Source organism: Panicum virgatum, chromosome 7K, assembly GCF_016808335.1.
Source record: "Panicum virgatum strain AP13 chromosome 7K, P.virgatum_v5, whole genome shotgun sequence".
In the NCBI taxonomy this organism is placed as follows: Eukaryota; Viridiplantae; Streptophyta; class Magnoliopsida; order Poales; family Poaceae; genus Panicum; species Panicum virgatum.
The window spans coordinates 9,876,870-9,896,402 of record NC_053142.1 but is presented as its reverse complement, the minus strand read 5'-3'; the positions used below and the strand labels follow the sequence as shown (position 1 = coordinate 9,896,402).

The 19,533-nt window shown below is 51.0% G+C and overlaps 1 long non-coding RNA gene across 1 annotated transcript; it reads left to right on the top strand.

The window, feature by feature from the left end:
- Positions 1-1,324: 1,324 nt before the first annotated feature.
- LOC120639751 lies at positions 1,325-4,127 on the top strand. Its single transcript, XR_005661647.1, has 5 exons — positions 1,325-2,333; positions 2,558-2,804; positions 2,920-3,147; positions 3,261-3,398; positions 3,569-4,127. It is a non-coding gene; the product is annotated as an uncharacterized LOC120639751 (long non-coding RNA).
- Positions 4,128-19,533: the final 15,406 nt, after the last annotated feature.

The following is a 19,533-nucleotide window of genomic DNA, read 5'->3' as shown; positions in this document are numbered from 1 at the left end:
AATACTTGCTAAGTTGTGTATAGATAAAATTCTGAATATTTGTAATCAATAGATATATTCTTTTAATATTTGCTTGTTTGCCCTCACTATTTGTATTTCTGGCTTTTCATCTTTTACCTTTGCCCTCCCCTATTTGGCAGTTTCATTTGGTCGCCTCCATTTTTGCGTGGTGGAGCTCTCCAAGTCCTTCTATTTTTAGAGTTTCTCTCCGACATCTTCTCTTCTCTTCATTTTGAAGCAGTTTGTTACATTCACTTTTAGTATTTCGTCAGCATTGCAGCCTCTTTTTCTTTTATTGACAGTGAATTTCATTGAAATATACAGTGTTCGTAGTACTATTAGTTGTGTACATTTGGGGTATAATTAGCTGTAATACTTTGCTTGAGTGTTCAGAAAAAATTCAGAATGTTTATAATCTATCTATTCTATCTATCTATACTATAAAGAATGAAATAATTGAATACAATTGTTACCCACTCTAACCCATCCACCCCTCTCATAAAGTATTTCTTTTAGACTCACATGGAAGATTTTAGTACTTGACCAAATCTCAAAACACCATCAAAGAAAATATTTCTGCCACAAATCCCTGTTTTTTCTCACCACCACGCCTCCTACCCGCCCGCCTGTACCCACCTCCAGTCCCGCTTAGGGATGGCAATGGGTACAAACCCGTCGGGTATCACTAACCCAAACCCACACCCGTCAGGATAAAATCGTACCCGTTAAAAAACCCATATTCGTCGCGGGTATGATTTCATGCCCGTACCCGTACCCGTGCGGGTTTTTTTGTACCCGCGGGTTTCCCGTACCCGATAGAAGAAACAACAAAATTTAATAGAAAACATAAACAAATACACAATGCATTATAGTCAAATGAGTCTATGAATATGTAATCATTGATGGGAATGGAAGTACATGAGCCTAAGTCTCTCTTAGTATGTGATTGGACCTTATTTTGATACAAGACCTTGTGACATTAGTATTTTAGGTTATATGTTGTCGGGTTTATTGTACCCACGGATTTGCGGATTTGGGTATCAAAATATAGCAAATCCGACAGGTACGAAGTTTATTCCATTTAAAAACCCGCTGGTATAGAATTTAATCTATGCCCGCACCCTAATATAGCAAAAATTCATCGGTTTTCGGGTACCGTTGCCATCCCTCCCGCCCGTCAATTACGGCATCTCCTCCTCGCCTTCCCCTCGCGATGCGCCTCCCCCCGACGCCTCCGCCTCCGCCTCCGCCTCCGCAGACGCCGCCTCCTCCCCGCCTCCCCCCGACGCCTCCGCCTCCCCAGACGCCGCCGCCTCCTCCCCCCGACGCCCCCTCCTCCCTCGCGACGCCGCCTCCCCCGACACCCTCCGCCCCAACTCGCGGCCCTTGGGGCGCCGGATCGGGCCCTCGACCCCAACGCCCGGCCCCGACGCGCGGCCCTCGGGACGCCGCCCCGCCCCGACGCGCGGTCCTCGGAACGCCGCCCCGCCGCGACGCATGGACCTTGGGGTGCAGGCCGGGGTAGGGCGCGCACGCGCCATGGAGGCCCTCCTCCCTCCCTCCTCTGGAGCTCGGCAATCTGCACGAGCAGGTCGGGCGCCGCCGGCCTGGATCTGTGCGAGCTCCTCGCCGCGGAGCAGGAACTGGTGGCGGCGCGATCTCCCTGGTGGCGGCGCATCCCTCCCTCCGCGCGGCATGGAGCCGGCGCGCTCCCTCACGGAGGTCTTCCTCGACCTCAACCTCGCCGTGCCCGCCTCAGCCTCGCCGCGCTGCTCGCCGCCGACACGCAGGACGCGAATCCGCGGAGCGGCGAAGAGGTGCGCGTGGAGCTGCAGCGGCACCTCCGTGGCACGCGCACCGTCTCCCGCGCCTGCTCGCCGTCCGCCTGCCCCGCCTTTCGCCGTCCGCGCTCATCTTTGGACGGAGGGTGCGGACAGGGAAGCGGCTGCTGGGCGCTGGGCAGCGATGGCCTCATCTCTGGGCGGAGGTCCAATCTCTCGATCGCAGCAGTTGGTTTTCTACAAAATCTGCGCCTATCCCACTCCCTACCTTCTCAATCATGGCCACTTGCACTGCCCAGTCAGTGCCCATCTTACTCTCTCCCGGATCCATGACATGATGTTCGAATTTTAATCATCTGCGAGTGCAAGAGGTCAGGTGCGAGAGGAGCCAGAAGCGAACTTGCCCCCGCAACTGTGACGCTGCAGTTGGAGGTAGCGACCCAGTCCCCTTGACTCTGATGCTACAGTGGAGAGGTACTCCGCCTGCACTTGGAGGTCGGTCCATAGCAAGCCCGGAAAGTGGATGCCAGTTGTTTCAATATGCTTATCATGGTAAGTTGCATCCAGTTTGCTATTCTATTTTTACTCCCACGCAGCGTTGCATACCTGAATAAGTTAATTGGCTAATTGATTTACGTGGTATGCCTGCTTCAGCTGTGCCTGCAGCTTTCCTGGCTAATAGCAACAAGAACATCTAATTCAGTTATGATTTTTGGCCAGTCTGCTCTCTTACGGACTTAATGAATGTTTTCCCATTTCCTACTAATTCAATGCAGGTTACGTGATTGATCCAGTAGAATCTTGACGGTGTTACTGATAGAGTGATTTGAAGCTACTATGATAAAGCTTGAACAAACATTCTTGCCTGGGAAATCCAAAATGTTATAACCGAATCTATACATATTCTTTGCAGCAACGATTTCTCACTGTTATTATTCTCTTCCTTGAATAATATACAGGAAATCACAATCTTGGAACCTTGACAGATAAGAGTTGGACCCTGCTTCGGGGAGATCTGTTGAGGTAATTGAATACATGTTGTTGTGTCATTCATTTGTACAATTTCTTTGTGGCCATCGTGTTGGTATTTAAAAGTAATATAACATGTCTACTATTCTATTTTCCAATAACTTTCTAGAATGGAGGAGGATTTCCAAGAGTGGTTGGAGACTACATGCTCCAGGTGAAGTAAATTTGATGCCTTCCTAATTTCATGGGTTTCATATTGAGTACTGTGAAGCTTGGGTTTTCCATGTATGATTTGTTTTTGGAAGAAAGACTGGAATGCTTCATAGTTCTGAAGCATGACGTCGTAGCTGAGCAGGTCAAGGTCCTGGAAAGGTTCAGGACATTGCATCGCACTATGGTAAGCCTGCAAATGATTAATTTCGAGGATCGCATGTATTTAGTTCAGTATCTCTTTTGAGCCCTCTAATTAATTCATCTATCGCAAATAGTCATTCATCTAATTGTATGCAGGTTTTTTTGTGAGGTGTGAAGTTCCTGCTGGTTAGATTTATACACATGATATTTGTTTGGTAAAGTGGTACTGTCTTCAGGAAACAACTGAACGGTTTGCATACTATGCCATGGGCAGAATGTCACATGTTATTGTCGGTGAGTGTCCCTCCGGTGTCCAATTCCTTTCACTTGTTTCCTTACAACTGGAAACTTTGACTAATCGATGATATGATCCATTTAGTCCCCCACCAATGATTTTCTATGACAAAAGGAAGGAACAATATGAAGTTCTTTATTTGAAAGATTCTCATTTTGATGTTTTGCAGATCATCTATGGGAAAAAAATCAATGAAAAAAATGCCAATTTCTCTACTTATCATGGTTTAATCTGTGTGCAATTTATTGGTTCCATGTTGAAATGGAAATATGCTTGTATAAGAAATTTGCCACTGAATTTAACTTATTCATATTATACTGTGAAGCACTGGAGCTTTTGATATAATAAGAAATAAGCTAGAAAGGACTAGAGGAGAGCAGGACATTGGCACAACAACAGAGGTCAAGATGTTGTCAACTTATTCTGTTCTACCATGGTCTCCACTGGCCTTGGAAAGCAGAGGACCATTGATGATGGCAGTACTGATGGCTGGCAATAGATAGTTTTAGTCAAGTTTTCTTTTTGGAGTAAAAATTGTAGTTAACTGTTCTTTTTCATGCCATGGTGATGAGAGATTGTAGTTCCTGCCCTGTCAGATGATTTCAGTGAGTAAATTAGGTCTTCTTACTGGTTCTGAGAAAACACGCTCGTGTTCTGTTGTGCTTCCGAGATTCTTTTGGCATCGCAAAAACGTGCCGGCGCATATACTATCTTGTTCTGCTCATTTAGCTATATGCTTGGCATGCTTAGACTGGCTTCTAAGTTTCTAACTCTTGCAATGTACTTTTCATTACAATTATTTGTATGTTTGGAAAATATTCTAACTCTTGTATGCTTAGCCGCTCTACATTCTTTCTGGTGGCAGATTATAGTCTCAGATGCTCTGCAATGCAAGTCTTTTAGTTGTCTCCGTTGGTTATCAGTGTAGTGTATCATGATTCGTATGGATGAATCCATATCTTAGGAAGTATGCATGCATCCGTATCTTAGGAGCCGTGCAACTGCTAATGTTTGGTGCTCGAATTTATGGGCTAATATGATTGTGGTGAGTTTTTTTTTTTTTTATATTTTTTATGGGAAGGGCTGTTTGGCTCCCAATTGAGTTAGTTTGTTGTATCTGAATAACTTGGCAATGTACTATCTCAAATCTGAACTCTAGATACAAGTTTTGCTCCACGAGAGCTTAAAGTACAGAGATTCACTATTCTATTGCCATATGATTAACTGCTTGAAAAAAATTGAAAAGAATTTTTCAAACTGTTACTAAAGGGAAATGTGCAAAACCACTAAATTAACATGTGCCTGGGCACATGCATAACCACTAGTTCATACAAATTTTCTGTTATTTTTTACAATTTATCTAATTTTTTCTTATATTGACAGTGTATTTCATTATAAATTACAGTATTCATAGTACTGTCAGTTATGTACATTTTGGGTGTATTTAACTGCAATACTTGTTAAGTTGTGTACAGATAAAATTCTGAATATTTGTAATCAATAGATGTATTCTTTTAATATTTGCTTGTTTGCCCTCACTGTTTGTATTTCTGGCTTTGCGCCTTTTACCTTTGCCCTCCCCTGTTTGGCAGCCTCCATTTTTGCGTGGTGGAGCTCTCCAAGTCCTATTTTTAGAGTTTCTATTCGATATCTTTTCTTCTCTTCATTTTGAAGCAGTTTGTTACATTCACTTTTAGTATTTCGTCAGCATTGCAGCCTTTTTTTTCTTTTATTGGCAGTGAATTTCATTAAAATATACAGTATTCATAGTACTGTCAGTTGTGTACATTTGGGGTATAATTAGCTGTAATACTTTGCTTGAATGTTCAGAAAAAAATTCAGAATGTTTATAATCCATACAAATTTTTTGTTATTTTTTTGCAATTTATGATGATTTTGATATTCTATTTAGTATTCCAGCATGTTAAGTCAATGTTATTACAGTCTGTTTATCTTATATTGACAGTGAGTTTCACTGAAAGTTTCAGTGTTCATACTACCGTCAGTTGTGTTCATTTTGGGTGTAATTAGCTGCAATACTTTGATTTGTAAGTGCTCAAATAAATTTCAGAAAGTTTGTTATCCAAAGAAATATTCTGTTAATTTTTGCAACTTTGGCATTTGGCATTTGTGGGATTACTTATTGCCCCCCAAAAATTCTATTTTTTGTAATTCATAGAAATATTTTGTATTTTTGTGCAATTTTGGATTTTTTGTTTTATTTTTCCATTTGTTTAACTCTTTATTTTGTTTTTTTTGTGGTCGTTGATTCCTGATCTAATGGTTATATATTTCAGGTGAGCAAGTCCTTTGTTTAACTCGATTTTTTGTTTGACTTCTTTTGGATGAAATAAAGGACTATATCTCCCGAGTGTTGGACTCCCTCAAATCACTCAAGTAAGCCAACAAAGACTTTGACGAGTCCCTGCTGCTGTCACTAGAAGAAATGTTTTAATCTGTGACAGATTACTCGTGACAGTTTCAAAATCCATCACTAATCCTATGTAATCTGTGATGGTTACCAGTTTTCTGTCACTAATTTGCAATAGTGGATATTAGACCCATGATATAGTGATGGTTTATCGATTCCGTCACATACCGGCGCATAACATAGTGACGGTTTATCGAATCCGTCACAAACCGGTCCATAACAAATTGAACAGAATATTAAGAAAAAGAAAAAAAGAGGTCACAATTGGATTCGAACTTCAGACCGTAGACTTCAAAGGCTAGCGCCCTACCACCAAACAACTGCTTCATCTACGGCAACTCTAGGTAATTTAATCTAGTAATCATATTTCCATCGGGCCCATTAGTCCAGTCAGCACCCTTGCCACTTGATCAGTCCAGTCAGCATCTACCGTTTGGGGTCCACCTGTCAGGAAGGTGGCAGGGCAGTTTAGTTAAGGCCCCGTTCACTTCCAAATTTTTTTTACAATACCTGTCACATCGAATTTTCGGACACATACATGAAACATTAAATACAGTTGAAAAAAATAATTAATTAGCACGAGATGAATCTTTTAAGCCTAATTAGTTCATGATTAGATATTATTTGTCAAGTAACAACGAAATACGCTACAGTAACTTTTCGCTAACTAAACGGGGCCTAAGTTCCCAAAAACGAAATGCGCCAGGAGCTCGAGTTAGAGGTACGCGTGCGTTTACCACTGGGTTATTGACTTGTTTGTATTTTAATTGTCAAAGATGTTGTTCATATACTTTTTTTTTCAATCTCCAATAGCTATAGGCAAGATTCAGATTCAGCTTCAAGCACCAGCTTGCAGACCGACAGCAAGGCCGCGCCGCCGCCGCCCGGCGAGGATTCAGTTCTTGCAGATCTCCAAATGCCATAGCCACCATTGCCGCGCACCATTGGTTTGCTACCCTTCATCGCCGCTGCCGATGTTGCCGCGGCGCCGCCACCTACCAGCACCATCTCACTCCCCTGCCGACCGCCATTGGCTAGCCAACTCTCATCGCCGCCATTCCCCCGCAACCGCCGCCTCCTACCAGCGCCATCTCCCACTACAATAAATATGACTTTTTGTGACGAATACCTCGTGACATCGAAGCTATTCGTCACTATGATAGTTTGCTTTGTGACGTTTTGTATTTGGCACTATAGTTTGGTGATGAAAATAAGGTGTTCGTTACTGAGACGAACTACAAATCGTCACAAACGAATCCAGTTACATATCTTGATGAATTTTATTTTGTCATAAAAGATAACCGGCAAAAGTCACAAATTTATAACAAATTTGTATTACCAATTCATCATAAAAATATATTTCCAAACAAATAAAAAGAGAGTGGGCTGTGACAGCGTTTCACTACTTTATTTGGTGGGTCCCACATGTCAATTTTTTCTTCCATTTTAAATTACTATGTAAAGTCAATAAAATTTTGAATTCTCAAAATCCCGTAACAAACTAAATTTTCAAACCGTCCTTGTTCCATGTCAAAAGTGTCATATTTTGCTTTCATAAATCATCATGAGATCAAAGAGGTTTTAAAGTGGAATTTTTTTTAAAAAAATTCCCCCAAGGTGGTTCCGAACATGGGCCTTTAGGCTCGTAAAGAACAGGGGCCACACACTACCATTGGGATACTGAAGTAGCTGTACCAAACTTGAGCACTCAAGGAGGGGCAGATTACATGCACGGAATATCTCTGGTTTCGTCATCCTCTCCCCGAATCGGGGGGAGCAGTTGGCAGTTTCTGTCGCCGAGCACTGTGAGGCATGGCCACTGGCATGGTCATCGTCCTTGGAAGCTTTTAGCCATGTTTGGAATGTGTCCTTGTCCTGTGGCGTCCATGGACGGCGTGACGTCAACTGCAGGGCGCGTTGTCCTCTGCGTTTTACCGGGTGGAGCGCCGAGGGTGTTTCTGATAGCAGTCTTGTCCTAGTCAATAGCCGTACTGTGTTCGAGGGTTGTTGCCCATGCCTGTCGAGGGTCCTGCAGAGGGGGGAGTACAAAGGTTTGGTAGCACAGTGGTGGGAGCAGTGCCGGTCACGTCCGCGCAGCGCATGGCGAGTCCGCACAGCGCCAGAAATGGTGGCACAGTGACCGGAGTTGGTGGACGGGACTCCGGTCACGTCCGCTATGCGGCGTGGCTGTTAACGCCGCCTGACACCCGAAGCATGCCGCGGGGTGGTTCGCAATAAATGCGCTGGTCCCGTCGAGTGGGAGGATTACAGTCCCAGTCTGCCGAGGGGGCCTCGAACGGGACGGAGTTTCCCCTCGGACCGAGGCCTTGCGGGAGGGCTTGGCCGAGGGGGATAGTTCTCATGCTCTTCGAGGGTAAGCCTCGTACCCTCTGGCGAGGCAGAGATGCGATGCGCTGCCAGGGGCCTCGGCGGAGAGGCCTCAGGCGAGGCGGGGATCGCTCTGCGGCTTGTGAGGCCTCGGACGAGCCGTACTTTGGTGTTGGGCCGTGGGCCAGGCGTGTATTCGGGCATTTGGAACCTGGAGAGGATTTGGGCATCCAAGCATAGATGATGGCAAAGCACCGGGGGGCCTTTGGACTTGTTGCCTAATTGTGTTTGCATTTTTGAAGGCATTTTAATCCCTAGGTTAGGGTGCCCCATATTATGGTACCCGACAGTAGCCCCCGAGCCTTTGTAGGAGTGTGTATCAGTCCTACAAAGGCTTGAGCCCTCGAGGTAGTGGCTCGGGTGCTAACTTTTTGGGGTTTAGGCCTTTGAATTTTTGAAATATCCTCCGTGGGGGCACGTGAGTGCACCCGCGGGTGTAGCCCCCGAGGCCTTGGAGGAGTGTGAGTACTCGTCCAAGGGCTATGAGTATCGCGCATGTGTGGTCGATCGGGTGGCGCAGCCATTCAGCCGGTTTCGGCATTCCTTTCAGCCGGTAAGGCGACCTTTGCCCTCTTTGGACCGATTCAAATGACTCATCGAGCGTGCAAGGAGACTTGTTTGACACGTGGGATTTCACAATCGGGCTGTAGCCGATTTTATTCGAGGGTATGGCCTTAGCCGTGATGTGCGGGGAGCCTCCGAGCCCTAGCCCGTGTGAGGGCGATCAAGGGTACCCTCGTCTTATTGTTACGACCCTCGGTCTTTCCTTTCGCAAAGAGGAGGGGTGAAGCGAGCCATGCTACCCTCGGGTGGCGAGTCATGGATGCTTCGGTGAGCTGTTAGCGGGTGGTTCGAGTGGACGTCCGTGCCCCATTCGACAAGGGTCGGCTCGTGGTCTAGAGACACGTCCCATAAAGCGCTCGCAAAGGTTCGCTAGGAAGGGATCGGACCCGTTCGATAGGGTCCGAGGGTCCGAGGGCTCGTTGCTCTCCCTCGATGGGATCCCTCGTACTAGCCGTCTTCGTCTGGCTTCGAACACAGCATAGGACGTCTCGAACTCGCGTTCGAGGCTAGGCTTTGTATGAGCACGTCCAAGCTATCCTTGACTCTGTCGATCTGGGGTGGCTATCGAAACCTCGGCGGGCCAGCCTTCGAACCCCTAATCAGTAGGGCTCAGAACATTGTTTCTTCGTTAGTAAGAAACCCATGGAGGAATATTCCATCACTGTTTGGTGCGTGGCGCAGAGTTGTAGAGTCATGCGCAGGGGTCGTGCGTGACGTGGACCGGCGCACGCAGTGCGGGAGCGCCTTTTTAGGCGGCGTCCTCGGGCAAGCAGAATGGTGCGTGCGGCCGCCGATTGACGGGACAGTTTCGCGGCACTCCTATAACCGGTTTGGTAACTGCAACGCTGCAGTTAATGCACGTGCGCGCGGGCTCCCATGGTCGTGGGGCCCAGCTGGCGGGGTCTACTAAATCTACCGCATTTATTGTGGTCAATTCAGGATAGCCGCGGCGAATCCGCCCCTCACCGCGGCTATAAGAGAGGCGTGGGGGAGTCCGTTGGCTTACCCTTGCCTTTGGTGTCGCCTCCTTTGCCTCCATCCTGCATCCAGCGCACTAGAGCAAAGAGGCGAGAGAAAGAAGAAGAAGCAAGCGCACCTTGTTCTCGTTCGAGCCTCCCCCCTTTTTCGCCGTTGCCATGTTCCAGTTGGCCGATCCCGTGCTAGGGGGCAAGTCCGTCGCCGACCATGCGTACATGGAGTCGCTGGGCTCCTGCCACCGATCACCGATTTGGCGCGCCTGGAGTGGATTGCTCCGGGGTCGACCGAGACGGACCCGAAGTCCCCGCCTGGCTACGTCGTCGGCTTGGCGCGGCTGTACGAGTGGGGCTTCGGCTTCCCCGCCAGCCGGTTCTTCCGTGCGCTCAGCCACCATTATGGGGTGGAGCTGCACAACTTCGCCCCCAATGCCATCTTGCAGGCGGCGGTTTTTGTCGCCGTCTGCGAGGGCTACCTGTGGGTGAAGGCGCACTGAGACCTGTGGAGGCACCTGTTCCGGGGGGAGCTCCACACCGACCTCGCCACGACAGGAGTGAGGAGGCCCGTTCGCGCCGACGGCCTCACGCTCCGGGTGCGGGAGGCAAGGAAGGACCTATACATACCCTGCACGATGACGTTAACCAATCATGACTGGGATAAGGCCTGGTTCTACAACCGCAACGACGACAGGCGGCTTCTGGCATACACCTGCAAGATACTAACGGCGAGGCCGGAATCTTGGATGCATCGGGTGTCGCCCCCTGCACGCCAGGCCAAACTCAAGATGTACACTGACGCGCTGCAGTGCCTGGCGGAGGAGGGTCTGACGGCGGCCGCCGTTGTCGCCAATTTCCATCGGCAGAGGGTACTCCCCCTCATGGAGAGGAGGCTTCCCCTTAATAAGCTGATGCTGGAGGCCTTATCCGAGGGCTCGTGGATGATGGGGGAGCTACTCTCCCATGAAATTGCCGCCCAGAGAGCGGGGCGTATGGTGGCGGCCCCCCCGATCGGCCTCGGAGATCTCTGGAGGATCAAGATGCACCCCGAAGAGGGGTATCTCCAGCTGGTAAGAATTGCTTCCAAGCATTGATCACTTTCTGTTGTCCTTTTCCCCCTTTCTGATCTGTGTCATGTTCACAGGGGCTGAGCCGCCATGGATACTCCTCGGACCCTCCATTCCCCGAGATCCGAGCCATGAACTGCCAGCGTGCGGAGGTGGAGCAGGAGCGGAAGGACGCCGAGAAGCAGCGCCGCGACAAGAAGATGAGGAAGAAGGAGAAGACCGCCAAGCTGAACAAGGAGCGGGCGAAGGATGGCCTCTCGCCGCTGCCCACACCTGAGACCACACCGGAGAGGGACGACGATCCTTCGTCCTCGGGGGTCTGATGACATCGATTACTCGATGTTCGATGACCCCGACACGGAGGCGGCCGGAGGCCAACCGTCGGGCCAGCACCGGGCTGGCGTCGAGGCCCCAGCGTTGGCGGCGGGCGAGATGACGCCTGCGTCATCAGGCGTGGCGACCCTCGGATGGGCGACGCCGCCGAGGGGTCAAGCTGGCTTGGGGGCGCTGCCCGCCGGCCAATCGACGGGAGCCGGCGGAGCGGCGCGAGCCCCAGGGAGCTCGAGGAAGCACAAGTTGGACGCTGTCTCGAGGTAAGTACTTCTTTGTCCGCTCTTTGTCTTTGGTTGGTACCCTCGTCCGTCATTGATTTCGATCTCCCCCTTGTCCGGCTCAGCCTGAAGGTTGCTGCGGCCGCTCCCCAGCTGGCGCCTACCATGACTCTCAAGTCGGGTGCAAGCGCCACGCCTCGCGCGGCGGCGCAACCCCTGACCGGAGGGTCTCGGACGGTGGAGGAGATTGCCATGCAGTACCGGGCGGCGATAGCCCGGGGAGCCGAGGTGGGCCGGGCACAGGCGGACGAGGCCGACGTCGGTCGGCGCAGCGTGGACTATGCTGCCCAGCCGGTTGGCGGAGAAGAGGCCGGTCGGGGCAGTGCTGAGGACGTTGCCCGGCCGGTTGTAGAAGATGAAGCCGGTGGGGCCGCGCCGGAGCGGCCCGCTGGCCAGGCAGAATGAGATGGCCCTGCCCTGGAGCCCAGGGGGACCGGGGACGAGGAGGCCGTGGCGGTGGCGGCGTAGATGGCGCCGGTGGAGGAGGTGCCAGAGGAGGAGATGCCGGAGTGGGTCGAGGACCTAGGAGAGGTCGCCTCGAGCGCCGCGTTCGGCGATGTCGGTCCGAGCGCCGACATCGCTACCACTTCCGAGGGTGGCCTCGGGGCCAGACCGTCCGAGCAGCCCAGCGAGGGGGTGTGCTGGGCGATCGTCCAGCCCGGGGTCCCCGAGGATTTCGTTCGTGCTGAGCGGGAGGAGGACGAGGTCTGGCAGGCGCAACTTGACATTGGCAGCCAGATCAATGCCGGGCTCCAGCACATCCAGCAGCTCCACTGGCAGGAGACATACAACGTCAACAAGGTAGGTGCCCTCCCTTCTTTTTGTTCATTTCTGATCTGATCGCGTCTACACGGCGTCCGCTTATGTCTTCTTGTTCGCGGCAGTTGATGGCCTTGTCACGCAACAAGAACGTGAAGATGGCCAACTTGTATTCCAGGGTGGACTGGCTCGAGAAGTATGGCGCTAGCCTAGGCGTGCGAATGGAAGAAGCCTATGCCCAGGTGTCCACCCAGGAAACACGAGTTCGTGGGCTGGAGCTCAAGCTCGCCCGAGCCAACGGTGAGCGCGACGCGCAGAGGACCGCGGCCAAGCATAAAGCCATGGAGGTCGAGTCGCAAGCGGCCGTGCTGCAGCAGAACGCAGAAGCCCTCGTGGCGAGGGCGGCTCAGCTCCAGCACAGAGAAACGGCCATTGGAGCGCTCACCGACACCCTCCTGCAGAAGGATGTCCTCCTCGAGGTGCAGGGGATTGCCCTTGATGAGAAGGGGGCCTCAATGTCGTCGGTCCTTCAGCAGGTCGACGTCGCGCAGGCGCAACTAGAGAAGGAGAGAAGGCGCACTGAGGGTAAGTGCCTAAATTTGCTCAAGTTAATTTGGTCTGCCGGAGCTTATCTTTGTCTTAGCTCAGAGCTGCGGAAGGCGGTGGCGGAGGAGACCGCGGTGAGTGAGGCCCTCCAGGTCGTGTACTCATCAGTGCAGAAGGACTATGAGGACCTGGAGGAGGCTACCGTGGCCGCGTGCCAGGGACTCGAGGGAGACGTGGGCTCATCCGGCAGCTCGCTGGCAAGTCGCCTGAGGTCCTTGGGCAATCGGCTGACCGAGCGCCTCAAGGGCGCCCTTCATCTCGGCATCCAGAAGGCCCTCAGCGTCGTCTCCACGCACTACATCATCAACTTCGAGCAAGTGGCCACGGGCTACATCATCCCAGACGGCGATGAAGATACCGTGGTCAATGCTATGGAGCAAGCCGATGCAGCCGCCGAGGGTGCCGCCTCCACTTTAGCCGAGCACTTCGAGGGTGACCTCTTCCCTGGCGCTGAGGATGATGAAGACGAGGGCACGTGGGACGGGGAGAATGACCTGTAGGCAGCCTGGGCCATGGAGCCCAAGTAGAGAAATTAGGATTTTGTTTTGATCATCTTCCTGTGTAAGAGAACAAAGAAGTAATCTTGACAGTGTAGCCGATTGAGGCTTTAATGTATTTGTGTGCATTTTTTATTTACTGCATTTTTGTGCTCTCGTGTGCGGTTTAGGCAAATTTCTGCAAGGATTTTTGCTTTCATAAGCTACTTAGGCGCAGGGAGGTGAGTGGGGATGCCGTATCCCGGAGGCGTATGCGGTTCCGCGGCTCGGCCGGCCTTGTCCCATAGTTGGTTATGCCTTGCGTCTATTTTTCTAAGTGTACGAGAGGCTTAGGTACGAATTTTTTTTGAAAAAACGATGGCATTTTGGAGTCATTTGGGGGGGTTCCCCCCGTTATAGCCCCCGAGGGAGGCTTGGTTTTGCCGAGGGTAAAGCCAAGTCTTTCTCAGTGTTATGTGCGTGTCCGAGCCCCCGAGGGTTCGGATGATTCCCGAAGAGTTATAAGTAGAGTGTACTCTTTATTACTTCGAGAACTCAAAATACAAGTACAAAGTATGTACAAAAAGCTTGGAATTTCAGGGATAGAAGCAATGTAGCTGCTGAATGTTCCAAGCGTTGGTGAAGACTTCGCCCTTCTCGTTAGCTAGTTTGTAGGTGCCGGGTTTGAGGACCTCCGCGATGATGTACGGGCCTTCCCATGGCGGGGTGAGCTTGTGGTGCCCTCGGCTGTCTTGCCGAAGCGTCAACACCTAGTCTCCCCTGTTGAGGTCTCGACGTCGAACCCTCTGTGCCTGGTATCATCGTAGGGACTGCTGGTACCGCGCCGAGTGCAGGAGTGCCACGTCTTGAGCCTCATCCACCTGATCTAGAGAGTCTTCATGGGCTATCTGGTTCTGCTGCTCTTGGTAGGCTTTGAGCCTCGGGGACCCATACTCCAAGTCAGTAGGGAGGATGGCCTCGGCGCCATAGACGAGGAAGAACGGGCTAAAGCCCGTGGCTCGGCTCGGGGTCATTCTTAGGCTCCAGATGACCGAGGGTAGCTCCGTGAGCCATCTTCGGCCAAACTTGTTCAGCTTGTTGAAGATTCTTGGATTGAGGCCTTGTAGGATCATGCCATTGGTATGCTCTACTTGACCATTCATTTGTGGATGCGCCATAGCTGACCAATCCACGCGTATGTGGTTGTCGTCGTAGAACTCCAAGCACTTTTTTTTGTGAACTGGGTGCCATTATCTGTGATGATCGAATTCGGGACCCCAAACCTGTGGATTATGTTGGTGAAGAACTACACGACCTTCTCGGATTTGATCTTGGCAACGGGCCGAGCCTCGATCCATTTGCTGAACTTGTCTATTGCTACCAACAAGCGAGTGAGGCCCCCGAGCGCTTTCTGCAACTGCCCGACGAGGTCCAGTCCCCACACGGACTATCTCTCCCAGCGGGAAGGACGAGACCACAATGACGGGATGAGCCTCGAAGTAGTGGCGCAGCTTGCGCCGAGCCAGGACCACTGCGTATAGCAGTTTCTGGATTTGTGGATACCGTGACTTGGTCTCAGACAGTACTTCACTAATGAAGTATACCGGCCTCTGGACGGGCAAAGCGTGTCCCTCCTCTAGTCTTTCCACAATAATAGCTACACTGACCACCTGCGTCGTTGCCGCTACGTATAGGTAGAGAGGCTCGCTGCCCATCGGCGGTGTTAGGATTGGGGCATGAGTGAGCGACGCCTTTAGCTTGTCGAGGGCTTCCTGAGCCTCAGGGGTCCACAAAATGCGCTCGGTTTTCCTCAGGAGTCGGTATAGAGGTAAGCCTTTCTCATCGAGACGTGAGATGAAACGGCTAAGGGCTGCCAGGCAACCCATGACCTTCTGTACCTCCTTTTGGTCTCGGATTGGACCCATACAGGTGATGGCCGAAATTTCTCAGGGTTGGGTTTGATGCCTCGTTGGGAGACGATGAAGCCCAAGAGCATGCCTCGAGGCACTCCGAACATGCATTTTTTTGAATTGAGCTTTACCCCCTTGGCTCTAAGGCGGTCGAACGCGATCTTGAGATCGGTCACTAGGTCGTTAGCTTTCCTGGATTTCACAATGATGTCATCGACATATGCTTCTACAATCCGCCCGATATGGTCCCTAAACACGTGTAGCATACATCGCTGGTATGTGGCTCCTGCATTTCTAAGGCCAAAGGGCATCGTGACGTAGCAGTACATGCCAAAGGGTGTGATGAAAGAAGTCGCCAGCTGGTCAGATTCTTTCATCTTTATTTGGTGGTAACCGGAATAGGCATCAAGAAAGGATAAAAGTTCACATCCCGCAGTTGAGTCAACTATTTGATCAATTCGTGGCAAAGAAAAAGGAACTTTCGGACATGCTTTATTTAAACTAGTATAATCCACGCACATCCTCCATTTCCCATTCGTTTTCTTAACTAGTATAGGATTAGCTAGCCACTTGGGATGGAATACCTCCTTAATGAATCCGGCCTCCAAAAGCTTGTGCACCTCCTCGCCGATCGCCCGGCGCTTGAGCTCGTCGAAGTGCCACAGGCACTGTTTCATCGGCTTGGAGTTGGGCTGGATGTCAAGGGAGTGGTCGGTGACCTCCCACGGTATGCCAGGCATGTCTGAGGGGCTCCATGCGAAGATGTCGGCATTGGCATGGAGGAAGTCGACGATCACCACTTCCTATTTGCTGTCGATTGTGGCGCTGATCTTCAGCGCCTTGCCGTCAGAAAAATTCGGATCGAGCGGTACCTATTTGATGCCCTCAGCTGGCTCGAAGCTGCCAACATGTCGGTGCATGGAGTCCATGGCTTCGTTTGTCATCTTCTCCAAGTCGGCGGCGATGGCCTCATCCTCTGCCAGGGCCTCGGCACGCTCGACGCATTCGACGTTGCACTCGTAGGCGTGCTCGAACGATGGGCCGACGGTGATGACACCCTTCGGACCCGACATCTTCATCTTGAGGTAGGCGTGCTAGAATGGCGTGGTACGTCCCACGGAACCCCACCACCTTGAAGGTGAGTACTTCCTTGCGGAAGTTGGCCGGCGTGCCGAAGTAGACGGGCAGATCGATCTGTCCGAGGGCTAGACTCGCTTTCTTGGCGCGACGCTGTGAAGCGGCGATGTGCAGAGGCGTAGCTTGTCCTGGCCGATCCCCATGAGATCTAAGGTGTGCGCGTACATGATGTTGTGGCTGCTGCGTCCGTCCATGAGCACCTTGGAGAATCGGGTGTTGCCGATGATCGGATCCACGACGAGCGGGTATTGTCCTGGATTCGGGATGTTGTCGTGGCGGTCTTCGCGGCTAAAGGATGTGATGTCCTCCGACCAGTCGCGGCTGAAGACCTCTCGGCGCTCTCTCTTGCACTGCCGAGGGGTCATGATTGCCGTTGGTCCGCCGAAGATGAAGAACACATTCTCCACCGGGGGGTAGCCAACATCGTCCCTGTCCTCCGTGTCCTTCTTCTTGGCCTCGTCCTTGTGGCTGAGACGGTTGAAGTAGTTGCAGAGCAAATTGCACTCCTTGAGGGTGTGGTTGACCGGGCCCTTATGATAAGGACACGGCTTCTTCAACATGTCGTTGAACGGACCAACGCCCCGATGGGGTCCTCGGGGACCTTTGCGATCAGAGGTGATGGCGAGGGCTTCGTCGGAGTCCTCCTCCTGGTCTTGATCACGCTGGCTCTGCTAGCCCTTCTTCTTTCCTTTCCTGCCTCGCTTGCACTTCTTCTCGGGGTTCTTGGCTTTGCTGCCCTCCGCGGGCGCTTCCTCCTTGCGTTTGCTCTTCTCGCTGTTGAAGATAGCACCGACCGCCTCCTCTCCGGAGGCAAAGTTGGTGGGAACATCAAATAGTTCAGTTGCACTGGAGGAAGGGCTCCGTCCCAACTCGCACACCAGATCCTTGCATGTTGTGCCCAAATGAAAGGCACTGATGATGTCGGAGTCGGTGACGCTGGGGAGCTCGGTGCACTGCTTGGAGAAGCAACGAATGTAGTCGCGCAAGGGCTCGTTGGGCTATTGACGGCACCCTTAGAGATCCCAAGAATTCCCAGGATGCACGTACGTGCCTTGGAAGTTGCCCACGAAGGTCCTGACCAGGTCAGACCAGTCGAGGATGTGGTTGGCGGGGAGGTGTTCGAGCCACGTACGCGTAGAATCTGCAAGGTGCAGAGGAAGGTTGCGAATGATCATGGCATCATCATTCGCACCACCCAGCTGGCAAGCCAAGCGATAGTCGTTGAGCCAAAGTCTGGGATCTGTCTCTCACGAGTATTTGGTGAGGGTGGTAGGCTGTCGAAAGCGTGGGGGAAACGGAGCAGCGCGGATTGCCCGGCTAAACACACGGGTGCCCGGGGGCTCTAGTGATGGGCTCCTGTCCTCCTTGTCATTGTAACGGCTGCCACGCCGAGGGTGGTAGCCGCGGGCCGCAACGTCCTAGATCTTCTTGTTGGAATTATGGGCTTGGCCCATTTATTCTCTTCAATGCAATTAAAAGAATTCAAAGCCCACTATTAAATGCTAGGGAATCAATTGCATAATTCCGTATCGGGATTTGAGGAGGATCTCAACTGACTTAAAGGGTGGACCCTGTGTACACCACTTGTGAAGCCGGTAAGAGGAGGTCGGTGAACCACACACGCGTATGTGCTCGCTCGCCTCGTAGCGCCAGGCCGAGGCCGAGGGCGTGGGTGTGGCGTGGCGTGGCGCAGCCGGACAGACGTGATGTGCGGTGCGACGTGATGTGCTGAAATGAGAACATTTTTGTTGTTGAATGCATTCAGAGACAATAAACGTGACAGTGATGACCGGAGAATCAAGGCCTTGACCGTTACTAGTAACTGATGGCACTGATTCACCAGTAACTGCACTCATCAAAGCCAATTACAGCATCCAGGTTCGTTGAATCTGACGCACCTCCATGCCTATATAAACCAGCCCCTCCTCCACTCATCTCACACCACAAGCTCTTGCTTCAGGTACTCCTGCTTAGGATACCTCTCCCTTCTCCCTCAGCTGCTTTCTGCAATCTCCATCGCTAGCACTGCGCGCACGGTTCTAGCGAGAGCAGGCCTCCAGAACCTCTGCTCGCTGAAGGTCCTGCATGGGATAGTGGGCAATCAGATTTTTGGGGAGCGTCTTGACGCGACTGCTCGCTCCCTGAATGACTACCTCGGCTACTTCCTGGCAGCGTGAACAACTACTTCATCTACATCCCGGCGACCAGAACGACTACTTCATCTACTTCCTGGTGGTCGTTCGTGGTTCGTGGGACTGCACTGCGAACATCTTCCTGCATCGATGTTGTTCGGCTACATCAAGCAAGGCCAGTCGAATAGAATGTCTATTCCAGTTGGTAATGACGCAACCGGTGCCTCCGGCACTGGTCCCATCTTGGGGTACAATCTGAAACTAGTGTTTCATTTTGTTCAATTTAATGTTAATCCTGAACACTTGCACATGCTTAGTTTCACTCACCATAGTCATGGAAATATTGTTTACATACATTGTTAATTTTGGAATTAAAATATACCAAAAAATGCCTAGATTTCTAATAATCCAAAAACCTGATCTTGTTAATAGGCTTTCAGTATCTAGCTTTGCTGCAACAATCAAACCACCACCTTTTGATGGTTCCAATTACAAATGTTGGCATGAGCGGCTTATACTATGGTTGACAGTGCTGAGAGTGATGCATGTAAAAGAGGGTAAGTCTGAACAGTTCACTCTAGAGGAAGGGAGTGCGTTCGATGAGGCTGATACCCTCTTTCGAGACTGCATCATTAGTGTTCTCGCTGAAAACCTGGTGGATTCTTATATCCGGCTGCCAACTGGCAAAGCATTGTGGGATGCTCTCGAGGCTCAATATGGAGTGTCTGATGCTGGCAGTGAGTTGTATGTGATGAAGCAGTTCCTTGACTATAGGATGGTCGAAGACCGTTCTTGGTGGAACAGGCTCATGAAATACATACTCTGGCAAAAGATCTCAAAAATTGTAGCAAAGAGTCTCCATGTGTGTTACCCGATAAGTTTGTGGCCGAAGGTATTATCTCTAAGCTGCCACCTTCTTGAAGGGACTTTACTACTTCACTGAAACACAAGAGACAGGAGTTCACCATAGATGGACTCATTGGGACTCTTGATGTTGAGGAGAAGGCGAGAGCAAAGGACATATGTGGGAAAGGAGTTGTTGGTGCTTCAAGTGCCAATCTTGTTCAGAAGAACAACTCCCA